Raw genomic sequence first — 13,166 nt, 5'->3', positions numbered from 1 at the left:
AGACATCTGTCGGTCACCTGACCCGAGTCACGTCCTCAGAGGATCGCCGCCACGTGTCAGAGCCTGATCCTCCCTGAAGGGGAGGGGCTAAAAGGTGTTCAAGTCCACCAAGAATTTACTAAACATCTGATGTGATGGGGGGGGTCCGTACTGAACCATCCCATATTCAGAGTTCTGATATCATGACCACGTTCAGTGTGCCGATCCGACAACAACCACAGAGCGTTTCTGCAGGACTGGACTACGGGTCAGAACCGTTACGGATGAAACCTGACTTCTCCTCCTCCACACCTTTTTACAATTGAATCGGTTAGTTCAAAAGGGGCCCAAGTCCAAGAGGTTTGTTTTTCCAGGAAATGATTTTAATTGCATAGCTTAAAGGGAGGCTGCACCAAATGATTCATACTTTACCCAGATTTAGCTCCAGTTCATAGCTTCCAAATGCTATAATATGAAGCTCCTCACTTTTATAACTTCAGAGGGCTAGCAAACTAAAGTCTCTGGACTTGGGCCCTTCTTGAATTAAACAGGGGTGCTGCCATATTGGATAACTAGTGCTGCCATCTATGGGATAAAGCTAAACCCATGCAAGAGAGGCCCAAGACCAGGAATTTAGCATTAATGCATTTTAAATGTCAAGCATAGTCAATACATTACAACAGACTTGGGACTTTTTTGCACATAATCAGATAGCTTTTCCCTTGAAGACCATAGAATATATAATATCTCTATTTTGAAAGATTGTGGACTTGGGCCCCTTTTGAACTAACTGATTCAATTTGATGTGCTAAGATCTTTCGCAGTGACCCGAGTGTGTTAGAATTTACACATCATTTACATGTGTGTTTGAACACACGTGTGTTTTCTATTGGAGGGTTCTGTCTTTGGTTGGTTCTCCGTTCTGCTCGTTTTCTTCACCTGGTTCCATTCGATGATCCTCCATGAACGTCAATCATCTCCAGCGTGTTCGTCTGGAGTTCAGATGATCTTCTGTTTCATGAACATGAAACCGTTAGGTTCATGTTTGGACTCCAGAACGTGTCGTGTCCTCACAGACTCCATGTTGAAGCTGGAGTGACCGTGAAGGTGTTTCTATTTCATAACCACATCAGAAAAGGTTCATCGTTTATCCACAGCAGATGGTTGATCCTCCAGGATCATCTGTCATACATGATTCTTCACACGTTCCTTACAGGATCCTCATTTTCTGATGCGTTTCTACTTCAGGTCAGTTGTTTCTGTTTGCAGTAATGTATGTAAACTGTTGATGGGGGGGGGGGGGGGGGGTTAAACCCTCTGCTGGTATCAGAAGCAAACGTGACAAACTGCACGGTTCTGAGTCGCATCTGCAGACGGCAGAGCAGGATCTACCTGCAGACAAAGATCAGCTGTCCAGCAGGTGTACCCCGCGATGGAGGATAGGGGGTTCCTGTTGGCCGTCGTGTTTTTGCATCCAACCCGAGGATCTGGGGGGGGGGGGGTCCAGCCTCCTGTTTTGTTTCCTAGCGACGGCGGTGGCGCTGTCTGGCGGTGGGGAACCAGCAGGAATCCAGGATAAAGCTCAGCGAGCCGGGATAAGCCTAAACACACCGCGGGGGGATTTGTGAGCGTAATGAGCAGGTAATCACACTTAACTTCGTTCTTCCACACCCAGCCAATCCAGACAGAGGGCGTGCCTTAATCCACCAATTATTCACCTGTCTCCAATTAGGTCGTCTGCTCGCCACACGAACGCTCACATGGACGGATCTGGGGGAGGAAGAGCTTCACTGAATCACTCCGGTCCGGTTTCTCCTCTGACAGATGCCGTCCTCTGCAGAGGTTTGTGTGAAAGTGACGTGACGTGTTGTTCAGCAGCCTGAACCGGTTCAGAGACACGACTCCATGAAGAAGTCCAGAACCGGGTTTTGTCCTTCAGCTGATCACACAGTTGTTAGTAGTCTCCGGGTTCAGTTCTGGCTGAGCATCATCACTGCTGCCTGACTGTGACACAGATCCTCTTCTTCCATTTCCTGTTTGTGCCACGATTTCACCTGCTGTTCTGATTGGTTCTTTAAAGCTGTTACGTTTTTTTCTTTATCTTCTTTTCAAGAGATTAGTTACAGTTATTTACAGTTAGTTATGGTTACCTATAGTATGGTGTAGTTGTGGTCAGTTGGGGTAGATAGGGCAGATACTGTCAATAGTTATGCAAGTTGTGATTTTTAATTGTTATGGTTAGTTAAAGTCATAGTTTGTTATTAGTTTTGTGGTAACTAATAGTTATGGTAAGTTGTAGTTGTACTTCACTATAGTTATTTATAGCTAGAAATGGGGCTGGTTAGTCATAGTTTTATATATTTATATATATATATATATATACAAACATACATAAATGTCAGCTTCTGCAGACCCCTGGCACAGCTGCTGCAGACGCCTGGCGCAGCTGCTGCAGACTCTTGGCGCAGCTGCTGCAGACGCCTGGCGCAGCTGCTGCAGACGCCTGGCGCAGCTGCTGCAGACTCTTGGCACAGCTGCACGGTTGGTTCTGGGAGAGTGAAGGCCATGTTCTGCAGATGACTGCAGGCTTTGAAAGCGGGCCAGGTGGCAGGACTCATCCACCTGAGGGAACTGAAGGCGCAGGAAACAGCTCGGCTGATGCTGACGAGGCCTCCGGGGGCCGCCCCCACTCCCCATCCCCTGATGTGTTCATGTACTGGACACACAGAACACAACAAAACATTCCCTGAGGCTCTGTGGCAGGAATCCTGTGGTTTGTGTCGGGCCAGGCGACCAGAACCGGGCCCCAAACATCTTGTAAAGAATAACAGTGCAGGCCTGGGCGGACGCCATGTTTGTGTGTTGGTACATTCCTGGTGTGTGTTTTGTTTCTCCTGCTCGGTCTCTTCCCCGGCTGGGTGGGGTGGGCACAGATAGCTGTGGTCTGGTCGGTGGCGGCATGAGGAGACGTGGGGGTCTAGTTTCTGCACCGTCTGGTCTCAGCAGACGACGATCATTTTCAGCATCACAGGCTCGGACTTGGCCTCTAGAATGTGAGGACAAGTTTTGTTTTGCTTTCTAATTCTTGATATTCGCTCGTCCTCCTCCTCCACACTTTTGTTTTTCTTGAGAAGCCTCCCTGCCAAGAGCTGAAACAATGGCAAAGCTTTCCAAAGCCTCCCTGGCTTTAAACAATGCCATCAATCACAGCGGAGAGCAGTCGACACACAAACACACATGTACGCAGAGCAGCAGCGCCTTCACTGCTGTTAACTCTTCGCAAGGAAGACGTGCAGGGTGACAGAAGGCAACGAAGCTGCACCCAAACCCTGGAAGTCCAGACTGAGGGAAAAGGTCCAACCTGTCAGCCGCGATCCCGCTTTGGATCCGACCCAAACGCAGTTTTAAAGTGTTTCCTCCTAACCCGGAGTCCCGGAGGACTCTGACTTTCAACCTCTTTCTCTCTGTGAAACATGTCCTGCAGAAACTCAAGCCGCTGGTTTTCGAGGAAAAAAATCCTGAAACTCCCAGCACTAGGTGGCAGTGTGGGCGTTTTCGTCCCTCCAATGAGCCAAAAATGAACATGCTTCGCTGAGAAACCTATCCTTTCATTTTAGGGCTGATTCTAAAAATGGAACCAACTGGAGCCAGGTTAGTTCACCGGGAAACCACTAGAGGGCGTTTCAAACATACTGAGGCTCCACCGCCATGAAAGACTGCTTCACATTCATGGAACTTTCACGCCACTGCACGCCACGCACTGATGGACAGCTGAAGGATGGCGTGGTGATTGGTGATTCTGTTCAGGAAACCCGGACCGTCACCGGTCAGGAACACTTCCTGTTTGTCCAGAATAACACACCGATGTCAATCAGGAAAGATATCGACAGACAGACGACACGTTGACAGTTTTTTTCATCTCTGACTGTGTCCGTCACAGGATTCTGATCTTCTGGTTCTGATGGTTTGACAGTCTTTCAGCTGCCTCAGCGGTTCTGGTTTCCTCTGTCTGGTCATTTGGCCGTTTTGGGTTTTCTTAAGTTTGTTTAAGTTGTTAAATTTTTATTAAACCTGAACACAAAAAGCTGTAAATTCTCCTGAATCTTTAAGTTCCTGGAAAGCTAAAAACATTCGGTGACAGAGATGACTTTAGGAGCGGAGCGCCGAGTCAAACTTTGAGGAAAGGATTTGAATTCACTTCATTTTTGGTGTTGCACATTCTCTGCTCTCAGAGCTGATCTAGTTCATCTATATCTGCTTCTAATTGCTGGTTCTATTGATGTGCCTGAACTGTTTTTAAACGTCATTACAACAAAGCTTCTATTCTGTTTCTATTAAAGACTGTGTTTCAGATTTAGCTTATTGCTGCATTTTAGTCATTCCTAAGTCCTCAGTTGTATTAAAAACACAGTTTAAGGCAACTTTGCACTAAGTCTCCTTTTTGTTTTATTTGCCGCAGAGTTTGCCAATTTTTCTTTATTTGCAGCTAATTTGCTGTTTCTGTAACCCTTGTATTATCCTATGCACTTTAACATTGGGAGTTGGGTCATCTAGACCCACTAGACAGTGCTCTGAACCTTTTTTCTTCAGTGATTTGTGATCTTCACTGGTGTCCATGGATTACATGAAATCTTTCCACCTTTATCCACCTTTGTCATGGTAGGGAGAACACCTCAATGGAAGGGGGGGGGGGGTAATCTATGATAGCACAAGGGATAAGTAAATAATCTTCATCATTCAGCTTCAGCTTCAGCTTCTGGTAGACCAGAGATAAAACACGAATCAGACGTTTCTATCTTCAGACCATTGAATGATTAGTTTTAACTAACCCTCTGATGTTTTGCTGTAAGACCTCGCTTTGCTGTGCCACACTCATGCTGGCATGTTTCCATGCAGACACTGCAATAGTTGCAGATGTTGCAAAAATTGCAGATGTTACAGAAGTTGCAGAAGCTGCAGACGTTGCAGAAGTTGCAGAAGCTGCAGATGTTGCACATGCTACAGAAGTTACAGATGTTGCAGAAGTTGCACAAGCTGCAGATGTTGCAGAAGTTGCAGAAGCTGCAGATGTTGCCAGCATGGGTGATTTGTGTCCATTTTTCTGGTTGCTGTGGTGACAGTTTGTACATTTAAAATCGTTTTCTTTCAGTCGTTGGATTTTGAGGGAAGATAAAAAAAAGTCGTTTGAAGTAAAAAAACAGATTTTGAACGGCTGCATGAGGTCGAACCGTTACAGTCACCCCCCACCCTAAAGTGCCCCCACAGTTTGGCCACGCCTCCCGTCTTTGTCTCAGTGATTCGCCAGAGGTCCGGAGCTTAAACAACCAGATAGTCGTTCATCCGGGAAGCCCTTGGACTCTGACCCTTCCCTGCTTGACCCCCCACCCCTGACAGCCTCTGTTGGCTTTGGATCTGCTTAGACAAACACAGCGGGGGCACTGAGCACTCACCTAGACATGGCTGGGGGAGCAGGGGTAGTTTATGATTGCCCCTCCCTGAGTCAACTCTGCAAGTGACTCATTTTAGAGTCAAAAGTCGACGTTTTCCAAGAAGGAACATCAGACAACTGTGGGAATCACACCCGCACACATGAGGAGGTGCTCTCCTGCTCCTCCGAGGTCACAGTGCGGAGCAGCCAGGAGGCGCGCTGAAGTTTAACGCCCTCAGAACCTTGATCTCCAGGCTTTTACTGGAGAAAAGGGAGGAGGAGGAGAACCAGAGAGAACCATTAGAAGGAGGGGTTTGTTGTGCAAAGTCATCATTCACACTTCATGAAGAGGAGCAGAGTCACCGCTGAGTCAGCGATTCTCCATTCAACGTTCACGACAGAAAGAACAAAGAGACCTTTAGTCGACCAGAAACATCACCAAACATCATTCCGAACCAGAACCCACAAAGACCAAACGGTTCTGTCAGAGAAACACATCCTCCTCCTCCAGAACTGCCTCATTATTTCAGTTTGAAATTTGTTTCTTTTCAAAATAAAAGATAAAACACTTTTAGCAGCTAAACGTCTAAAAGTGTAAAACCACAAGAGGAAGCAAAAGAAAAAGAGCAAAGTTCTGCGGTTTGTCTTTTAACGGCTCCGTGTACTTCCATGTTGAAGCGCAGTTTAAGAGAAATCCTGACCCCTGGTTCAGTTCTGTACTCTTCGACCCACATTTTGCTCTCCAGGCTCTCATTGGTTGGTCCGGCCTGGTTTCTTCACGTGGAACGTCAGAGGTTCTGCTGCTCTTCTGCCTCCTTGGATGCAGGAACTGCAGCATGTTTGCGTCCGGAAGGTGAGGTTCTGGAGTTGAAAGCTTGACTTTGACCTGTCAGAACCCAACCAGTACCACGTCAGGCCTTGTAGGTTGTTGATCATCCTCTGACTGGGTTCTTGAAAGGTTCTGCTAATCCACAGACCGAAGAAAGCGGATTAAAGCAACACCGCATGGACCCTGGACACGTAGGGCTGTTTATTGTCGTCTCGTTTTTGTTTGGTAAATGGCGAATACTTATATAGCGCCTTTCTTCCTACAAGGACAAGGCGCTTTACAGTCACAGACCCATTCACACACTGGTGGTGGCTCTGCTGCCAAACACAGGCGCCTGCCTACCACCAGAGGCAAGGTGGGGTTCAGTGTCTTGCCCAAGGACACTTCAACTCATGGGCGTGCAAGGCGGGAATCGAACCTGCAATCTTACGATCATGGGTCGACCGGTTTGTTTGTTTTGAGCTACGGTAACGAATCGAGTTCCTCGATGTCCCGTCATGAGATCAGTAAAAGTTCTATTTATCTACTGGTGGGACCTTTAAGAGCTGACCCAGCTCGAAGCCAAAGTCTGCGCTTCACCACCAACCTGTCCAGGTTCCAGCCCCCCCCCCCCCCCCCCCCCCCCCCCACGTGGACCAAATCCTGATGGCGGCTCAGTACCAGCACCAGGAACCACAGATCCACAGAAGACATCAGCCGATCTTTGGACCTGTTCTTTTGAAGCTTTGGTGGATCAATGGACAGATGCGTGGCCGCTTCGGTTCCCGCCCCCATCTGACCATTTGTGGTCACATAGGAAGAATTCTGTGCTAACCGCTCTGAGATGACAAGAACACACTTCTGCTAAAGATCAAAACCGCTCCTGTTCCTGACCGTGTTCCTCCTCTCTGCTCCCACACCTGGCTGTGGACCCCCCCTCTGCCTTGTCTGGAGCCCCCAGCTGTCCCCCAATTCCATCGTCTGCTGGACTATTCAATTCAAGAATTCAAGAATTCAAGAAGAACTTTATTAATCCCCGAAGGGAAATTTAGTTGCAGTAGCAGCACTAAGGAAAGGGGGGGGGGGGGGGTAAAGACAAACACAGACACAAAAAATACAGAGAGTAGAACAGGACAAAAATTGAGTAAAATACAATTTGAAAAGTGTAGTCTGTGACTAGAAACTAGAATTTTCATGTACATCCGAGTCTGCCAGATGAGTTGTGGAGTCTAATGGCTGATGGCAGGAATGACTTCCTGTATCGTTCTCTGGCACAGCGAGGGTGTATGATCCTGCCACTGAAACTGCTTCTCAGGTTGTCCACCTCCCTGAAGAGGGGATGGGAAGGATTGTCCATGATGGTCCCCAGTTTAGCCAGTAGTCTGTCCCCAACCACCTCTTCCAGCTTGGCAGGCTTGAGGCCAATGACAGACCCTGCTTTCCTAATGAGTTTATTCAGTCTGTTGGCGTCAAACATGTAGTTGTAGAGTTAGATAAGCTAATCCTCTCTAGGAAATCTGGTACATGGCCTGTCCGTCCTGGGGGGGGATCCCTCCTTCATGTGGACCCCCCCTGAGGTATGGTGTCAATGCAGCGCCTAAAGCATTACGCATCAAAACCCCAAATCCGTGAATCAAAATGCATAAATTGAGAACCAAAACTCAGAATTTGCAACCAGAAGCTCTAACCCAAAGCATAATCCTATTTCTCAGCTGCTGATTTGTTTTTCATCATTCTGAAATTGTCGTTTTAAGTTGCACTTTTGTTTCTTGCGGTTTTGATTTCAAAAACTTGTCGACACGTAAAATCAGCGACACATCAGTCAAGGGGAGGGGAGGAGGGACGTTGCAGAAGCTAACCCTAACCACCTAATTTAAAAATAACTAATCTTTCTATGGATGTTTATTTGTAGAATAATTTTAAGTGGAATAAAATCATACTAAGCATGTTTTTGCTGGTCTACTACAATTTTCTCTGCTCTGATTCTGTAATCCCTAAGGAAATGTTGAGAACCCTTATAGGTTATACATTAATGTACTTCTTGAAAAAAATATTTGACAAATCCTAATGACAATTCACGGGCAATTATTCCCAGATTTGACATGACCGATCCTGACTCTGTCGTCAAAAATCGATGTTGTGTAATCCGTAAGAGTCCTGAAATGAGCCGGAAACGCCGCTAGCATTGAGCTAGCTAGCATGGCTAACACAGGAGAACATTGTTTACAACAAATGCCGATAGTTTTTCATGCATCATCTTACTTTCTAACATTTTTTTCACGAGCAGCTGCTGTTTGTAGCTCATCTGACTGTGCTGACGTCCTCCGGTTACATTAAGTACAAGTTTGATCGTTTGATATAATAAAAGATTTGAAAAACTAGCCTTCTAAACTGGTCTGTTGACGTAAGACTCAAAGTTATTCGGTAGCCAATGAGCTTCTGGATGCCGGACATGTCCCGCCTCCCCTCCCCTTGACTGACGTGACGCTGTTTTTACGTGTCGACAGGTTTTAGAATCAAAACCGCGATACTTTAGGTGCTGCATTGACACCACACCCCTGAGGTTTCTTCTTTTTCCCCAGAATCTGTTACTTTTTTTCAGGAGTTTTTCCTTACAGAGGAGGAGGGTCTGAGGACAGGGATGACCAGTTTAGTTTAGTTTAATTCACTCCCTATGGAATTCCATGACTTTATGTTCTTTGTGATTCATGTTTATTACACAACTACCAGTATGAAGCCCATTGAGTCGACTTTGTTGTAAATATTGGGCTACAGAAATAAAATTGAATTCAATTGAATCAAGCCCCGCCTCCTCACCTGGCTCCTCCCACAGTCAGCTCTCTGGGTTTTTTGGTTCTGCAGACTAGAATGCAGAGCGACCAAATGTCTGCTCACAAATGAAGAAGCACAGAGGGCCTGCAGGCCTCCCAGCATGCCGCGGGGCTGACAGGTCACTGCGGTAGATCGGTCATGAGTAAGCAGTTTGTCTCAAACCGAGTTCCCACGAAGAGGAAGGAGGCGCACAGAAAGGTTTTATTTAGTTTAAGGGAAGCTGCTTCTGCTAAAGTCTGAGTTTCTTCTGCTACAGTTTGTGGTTCCAGGGGGGGGGCCCTCATTGTTGTCCACGGTCTGGGATCTGGGGGTATTGTTCTCTGGGTCACTCTAAAATGTAAATACGACTTCATCATTCCTGCTGGAACACCCCCACCCCGAGCCTGAACACAAACCACAGAAGAAGAAAAGCACCAAAACTCCCTCAGAAGAAGCTGCAGGACAGCAAACGGCGGCAGAGAAAACTGCCTCATGACCTCAACGGCGGCAACGCCATGTCTTCAAAACCCAATTCCTGAATTCACCAAACAGTCCCATCATCCCATCGCATGTGAAACCCCATCATATCCATTGGGCGACAGTGGCTCGGGCGGTTGAGCAGGTTGTCCAATGATCGAAGGGTTGGCGGTTCGATTCCCCGCTCCCACCAGCCAAAATGTTGTTGTGTACTTGGGTAAGACACTTCACCCTCCTTGCCTCCAGTGTGGCTCCACTGGTGTGTGAATGTGTATGGATGATCCCAGTGATGGTCAGAGGGGCGAACTGGCAGCCACGCCTCTGTCAGTCTGCCCCAGGGCAGCTGTGGCTACAACCGTAGCTACCATCACCAAGTATGAATGAGGAGTGAATGAATAATGGACACAATGTAAGCGCTTTGAGCGTCTGGAAAAGACCAGATAAATCTAATCCATTATTATTATTATTATTATATCTGAGCCTCCACATCCATCCATCCGTCCGTCCGTTCGTTCGTCCATTCCTCATCCATCCACCTCCATGGCTCAGATGTTCTCCATTCGTCTTCCAGCAGAGCGTCTGCATTTGAAGCATTTCTGTCTTTTCTCTTCCGCATACTTTAACACGTATCTGTGATATTTTGAACTGGTGCCTTTATTTTGAAGGAGCTCTGTTTTGTTGTTGTTTCCTGCTCTATGATTAGCATCAGAGGCCAGGAACCAGAACCCTCAGTCAGACCTCTGGGTGGACGTCCGTCTAGATGTTCAGACCTCGCTGTGTGAAAAGCTTTAACTTCAGTTTGTGGGAAGAAGATCCGGCTTTCAGGAAGAAGCTGAGGAGCAGTTTGGAGGTGGAAACCTGGCGGCGTGATCTCACACGTGGATGAGGTGTGAGATGGCATCGGGAGGCCCCGCAGAGCTTCTGGTTCTGGATCCAACTATTCTTCCCACGTTCTGTCCTGTTCTCCACCGGAGCGGCAGGATCTCCGGCTGCCTGCAGGAGAAGCAATGAGGCGTTCAGCCGGTGGAGCGAGGACCAGGCGCTGGTCATAATGCAGTGAATTATTAACAGAGAAGGAGTGCAGGAACCCTCACTGCAGCAGCAGCAGCGCGGCGCTTATCAGATCCAGGTTCCAACCAGAGCTGCGCTCAAATACTAAACATTTATTCACCCGTTCAGCTCAGAGTTTGTTCTGGAAATCGTCCAAGCCCATTCAGGGCAGCACGGCTGTTTGTTTAGCGTGAAGCTGTGGAGGAGCGGCCAGAAAAGCGGCTGTGAACACGGAGAGGTTCTTTATTTGAGTTTGAGCTGAGGAGGAATTTGTTTCAGAGTCTGCAAAAAGTCTGTGGGGATACCTCAAGACGTCTGACCCAAACAGGAAGATCTCCTTCTGAGCGGTGTGACGGACGTCCCAAACAGGAATCCAAGAGTAGAAACCCAAAGGAAAATGTTCCACACCTGGTTAGAAGAGGAAACTGTCATAAGTAATGACAGAGCTACGAGAAATGCTACGCTAAATGCTAGCTAGAAAGAAGACTCAGATCAGGAGATGCAAATGTTTGAGAAAAAAGGTTACCCAAAGGGAACTAGATGAGACAAAATGTTGACTGTAAGGATCGAAGGGTTGGAGCTATTCTTGTCACGACCCGATCTGTACCAGAACCCGGCCGGTTCCCTGCTAGCACAAATCTTATGTCACTTCCTCCCGCCATCATCACCGTGACAACTAATCCGTTTCCTGTAGATGCCAGCAGCCTTGGGCGACCTTTCCGATTGTCCGAACCTTGTAAACAACAGGTTTTGTTCACGCTAATTGAGGTTCTCAGACGGAGAACAGCAGAACATGTTCTCCACGGAGATCTGCTCTGAAGGCAAAGCTCTAGAGTGCCAACGATTTGGTCGACGAGATTTTTTAATGTTGCGCTCAAAAAAAGGTGTAACACATCTCATCCATTCATTCATCTTCTAAACCCGTTTTGTCCCTTATATGGTCAAAGGGCTGCTGGAGCCTATCCCGGTCACACATGGGCGATGGCGGGGGACATCCTGGACAGATCACCAGTCTGTCACAGAGTCACAACCACACACCCGTGCACACTAACATCCACACCTAGGGACAATTTAGAGAAACCAAAGCATGTTTTTCAAAGGTGGGAGGAAGCCGGAGAGAACGTGCAAACTCCACACAGAAAGGCCCCCCATTGATGTTCTGGTACAGGTCCCCCAGCCGGGACTTGAACCAGGAGAAGAGAGCGCTAACCCCTGCCCCACCGTGCTGCCCTGTTGTAGAACTGTGTTTCAGACAAGACTTTATGTTTACCAGTTTGTAAGTTAATCGTTTATAATTTTAAATGCTGTTCTTGACATCGATTAAAAAGGAAAGTGACCGTGGAAAAGTGCTGAATAAAATGCAGTGTTGGTGAGGAGAGCGGTCAACCAAACTGGTGAACCTGAGAAAAAAAGTTAGGCGTGCCATGTCAAAGTTTGGTCTAGAGCCCTGAATGTAAATGAATCAGCTGTTGATGTGTCTGTCAGGTGACAAATCCTCAGAAAGTGGGAATTTAAACCCCTTAAACCCCCATAATTAAACCCCCATGAAAGGAACAGAAGGCATTGGCTGATGCGCGGAACGGGTCGGGTTGAGGTTCTCAGACGGCCTCAGTTTTCGGTTCCAAAAACAGAGGCATGTTTCAGGGTAGGTCAAGTTGCCATAGCAACTCATGCTCTGAACATAACCTGGTCTGGAGCAGGTTTAGTTGAAGGTTAGTTTATTTTCAGAGAGGTGAAGCAGCATGGCGTGTCCATTTGAAGATGACTTAGTGGATGAAGAAGCTCAGATAATACTTTTTCCACCATGAGAGGGTGATAAGACCACATATGGATGTTGGAAAGAGAAACTTTATACTATGATCTAACTTCATTATTTGCTTCAGTTAAGATAAATCATTTTTTTTGTTAAGTCAGTTTAAAAATAACACATTGTTATCATACAATTATTTTACTTTCATTCAAATTAATTCAGTTAAGTAGGTGTAACTTTGGTGCTGCTGTTAGATCGGCACCGCAAGGGATTGTGGGATACCATTCCCTTTGCCTGTCTGGACGGATTTGGGTTTAAGTGTGGCTTTTTGACCAAATGTGTTTAGCTGTTTTACTGTGTTTTCCTGAGTAATTTTGTCCTACTGTACTTAACTCTCTGCACCATGAGTGAGAGTGAAGGAAAGGATGATGAGTTTATATAGCACCACTACAGCTTATTGTTGTAATGACAATGATGGAAAATTCTTTAATGAATTTGTGCGCAACGTGCATTTTTTCCCCGTCCTTTTTGTTATAAAAATGAGCATATCTGCCGGCTCAAACTTAGACATATGAGAGATCAAGAAATTTAATTAATTAGGATGGAAAAAATATTAATTGAATTGGAGTAATATGACATTTAGTTAAATAAAAAGGTAAATTTGAGTTGCATAAACAAATATTGAGTTTTATAGACGTAAGAAATTAGGTTGAATAAATTTAACTTAATTATTTGTTACCAATAGAAGTAATTCTTTTAAGTTGGCAAAATTTGATAAGTTATATATATATGCGTCACAAGGAAAATGGAAATAAGATCAAAAACTCGTGCGTTTACTTTGTCTGTTCTTCTACTACACGCAG

General features: G+C 46.3%; 1 long non-coding RNA gene across 2 annotated transcripts in view; it reads left to right on the top strand.

The window, feature by feature from the left end:
- Positions 1-1,275: 1,275 nt before the first annotated feature.
- The window catches only part of LOC110014667 (uncharacterized), a 24,330-nt gene continuing 12,439 nt past the window's right edge, over positions 1,276-13,166 (top strand). The window contains exons 1-3 of one of the 2 annotated variants that reach the window (XR_002289653.3): positions 1,276-1,620; positions 1,712-1,821; positions 3,597-4,514. This is a non-coding gene — a long non-coding RNA (uncharacterized LOC110014667). Of the gene's footprint in view, positions 1,621-1,711; positions 1,822-3,596; positions 4,515-13,166 lie in introns of those variants that run through there. The other variant, XR_013654978.1, reaches the window with a different exon arrangement.

The sequence above is a fragment of the Oryzias latipes genome, chromosome 3, assembly GCF_053564925.1.
Source record: "Oryzias latipes strain Hd-rR chromosome 3, Olatipes_Hd-rR_3.1".
Classification (NCBI taxonomy): domain Eukaryota; kingdom Metazoa; phylum Chordata; class Actinopteri; order Beloniformes; family Adrianichthyidae; genus Oryzias; species Oryzias latipes.
The sequence above is the reverse complement of the archived record's forward strand: the minus strand, read 5'-3'. Positions and strand labels throughout refer to the sequence as shown.